This window comes from Pteropus vampyrus, unplaced genomic scaffold (genome assembly GCF_000151845.1).
Source record: "Pteropus vampyrus isolate Shadow unplaced genomic scaffold, Pvam_2.0 Scaffold140, whole genome shotgun sequence".
Taxonomy (NCBI): domain Eukaryota; kingdom Metazoa; phylum Chordata; class Mammalia; order Chiroptera; family Pteropodidae; genus Pteropus; species Pteropus vampyrus.
Window position 1 is genome coordinate 4,457,114 of NW_011888921.1, and position 3,635 is coordinate 4,460,748.

Sequence of the window (3,635 nt, forward strand, 5' to 3'; positions counted from 1 at the left end):
ATAAGATACAGATCAAAATCATCAAAAGGAAAAGGCACATGTGGCCAAGTCCAGGAGAAACCAGGCACAAGCTTCCAGGTGTCCCCTCCCAGTGGAGTTACATGGGGGCACACTTAATTCTCCCAGTAGTGAAGTATGACAACATGTGTAACGTATTGCCAACCAGGGGAGCTCACCTGAACCATGAGGTCTATGGTTTTTATTGGGGGTCAGTCACGTGCAGCGCACATGTGATAGACCTCAGCCCCTCAGACAGGAGTCCCCTCCAGATCAAAAACAAGCATTCACCAGAAATATAAATTTATTTTGGTTATAATGGTACAACATGGCTCAAAGCCTCAGGCTATGAAAACACTCTTCTCAGGCAGAATATTCCAAGAGTTAAGAGATTATCTCCCAGTAACCAGTCCTGAATACAGGTTTTTCTTTAGAATATGTAGGGTTTGAAGAACCCGGGTCTGCTGAGTTAACTCTTTCCTGCACAGAGACTTGATTTTGAAGATGAGTCACACAGCCTCTCCTGATTGTTACAGAAACCCAAATCATTTCTGCTTTTGAATCACTTGTTATACTAAAAAATGAAGAAATGTCAAAACAAAGCTACAAAGAAAGGTAGAATAACTTACATATTTACAGTTAATAAAATAACACTTTGGAAGTAAGACTTTTTGAAACATAGAGCCTAATTTTTGGTACACTGTTTTAAAATTCAAAGTAAAAAATGCACTATTTTTTTGGTCTCATTCCCACTGTGTCTCAGAAACACTGGATGTCTAACACAATGGGTGGAAGTCAATGAAGCAGTAAAAATTCTCAGAAATTAAAATTTCACATTATCTCATTATTTTATTATTATCTTTTGGATGGAATGGAGCCTGGGCTGAGGGTGGGAAGGGAGAGTCAGTTATCTCAGATCTATGAGGTCACAGCTGAAGTCACAGAAGAATTGAAAAGGTCAAGGTTGATAAGGGAGCAAATGAGAGGAGCAATTGTGGGGGGAAGGGGTGGGGTGAAGTGGGATTTGGGAAACCCAGTTGGGTAAATTTCTGGGCATAATTGGCCTGGTTCCTGACTGGGATTTGAAGGTGGGGAAGGATGGGAGGGGGAAACTGGGAGGCAACTTCTCAAAGGAGGATTTAACTCTTGTCTGGTCACTACCTCTCAGCCTCATGTGTTTTTGACGGTATCAACTATGAGGTTTCCCTTCTCCCCTTTGAAGCACTTGAAGGCTTGAGATGACAGACCAGCCTGTAGTGCTACAGTTAATTGACCATGAGGATTCTGTGAGGTGAAACGGGATGGGGAATTTGCCAATCTTGAATTCATTATATGCTACTTCCTATCATTGCCTTAGAGCCCACCTTCACCTCAAGGAGGCTCTTGGCCAACTCCCTCACCCAATCTCAGCCAGCAATTATTTTTCACTTAAGATTATTTCTTTTTTTCACCTACCTTCTCACTGTAATTTCTGTTCTTACTGAAAAAGAGGAAAGACTTCCTCTCAACCTTATCTTTCTTTACACACATGTACACACATATACACCATACATACACACATTCAAAACAAAGATGCTTCCTGAACTACCGAGACATCTGTCATGGTAGTTCTCCAGCGGGTAAATGCTTTTCTTTTCACTATACAACTGCCCTCTCTCCCTATCGATTTATGCCTCCCCAGGCCTGGAGCATCTCCATCTTCAGCTACAGAGTCTCTAGTTTCTATTCAAAAACAAATGGCACAACATTCCTTCCAGGATCAAGAGCAAAAGGCTAGAAGGACATCCAGCCAGCAGATAAGGTAATTGGGGCTAATATGACCTTCAAAAGTCATTAGATTTAGATATGCTCTATGGGAGAAGAACTAGGGTCACCTGTCTCTCATCCCTCTGCCAGCTGCACATATTTCCTGGTTGGGGAAGGTGGGGACTTTCATGTGTCCTCTCTCTTCTCTATCTCCTCAATGGAAGGGATAATAGCAAATCTTTGCCATTCTAATTTAGAGGGTGGGCATCAATATGAAATTCCTCTAGGAGTTAGTTAGGTATACAACCTAGGGACATTTATTTATCCTAGGGTCAACTTTCTCTAAGAAGTCCTTGTGTCCTCTATAGTGTAAATCAAAGCCAGCCATCCAAAACCATGTTTCTCTTAGACTAGATGGAGAGGGGGCCAGAATCTGCTACTTGAGACTATATTCAAGACCCAGGTGACGTCATCCATAAAGTCAGAAAAAAAGGCTTACTGTGAGCTTATGAGACAGAAAAGCTTCAAAAAGGATTCAGGACTTGGATTGAGCTTTCAAAGTATGCAGTATGTTTTGAATTAAGAGTTTATAGGAACTCAGGAAGAGCGTTAAAAGTGTCTTCTAGTTTTCTAGGCTGCCTGCAGTCTTATTAAAGTGTTCAGAATGGTTGACTGGGTCTCAAGTCTGAGAGCCAGTGAGGAACTGAGAAGCCTGACACTTGGAGGAAAATGGAAACCTATTCTAAAAGTATGAGTTCTCTTCCAGACAGCTGCAGGACTATAAAGAGAAATAGTGAGTAGGTACCGGAGTTTCTTAGCGTTCTCTATGGGAAAGCACACAAACCGCACCAGAGACCTGACTCCTCTGCTGATTAACAGATTTTTTTAGCAGCAGAAGTTGACAAGACACTGTAAAAATAGTAATATTTGAAATGAACTTTACAGTTACAAAGGCTTTCATATAATCCACCTGCCAAACCCTGTGAGGTAACAATCATTCCTCCTGTGTTTTAGATTGGGAAACAAATTCATAATAGGCAAAGAAACTTGCCAGAAGTCCTGGAACTGGAAGACAGTGAAACTGGAATTCAAACCAACTTTTCTCCCTCCTGATTCCAAATTCTTCCCACTGCAATGTAATTAGGCTTCCAATAACTCAGCTATAAAACAGAGGATGCCATAACTTATGCACCTTTAGAGAACACATAGCGAAAAGTGGAATCACACAGACCCAACCCGAGCTGGAATCTCAGCTTTTTCACTATTGTTAGTTAGCATATTAGAGCCTGCATAGTAAAACAGTCTGCTCTCATCTACCTCACAGGACTTTTTGGGGATAAGATACATAGATCAAACCACCCACCTCAGTGCCTGGTTCGTGGAGGCTCAATCTTCTGCCCTAGAAATAAATCACTAGAAATCTACTTTCTCTCTTTTCTTCTCTCCTCTCCTCCTTTCTCCTCCCCCTTCTTCTCTCCTCTCTCACCCTCTCTCTTCATAATGTTGTATATATATACATATATATGTCATTCTCTTCACACCACACCACACACTCACCACATGCTTCCTAACCCTTCTTCCCAATGTCCTTTACACAGTATGTCAATTATTCACTATCCATTTACAAGGATTTAGATTAAAACTCAGTCTTCAGGAGAAAACTCTGGGTGAACCTGGTTCTGTTTTATTTTCTCTCCCCTCCCCATTCCCTAGAATAGGCAGATGGAATCCTAAGGCAAACAATCTTAAAAGCAAGGAGAGTTTCAGGGTAAGGGATATAGCTTAGATTTGGAGTGAGGAAGAGCTGTCCCCAGGTTCCATAGAGAAATAGCACTTTCACTGGCAGAATTCTGTGCGTGAGCCATCTGATATGATGGCTCCAATATTTTCAC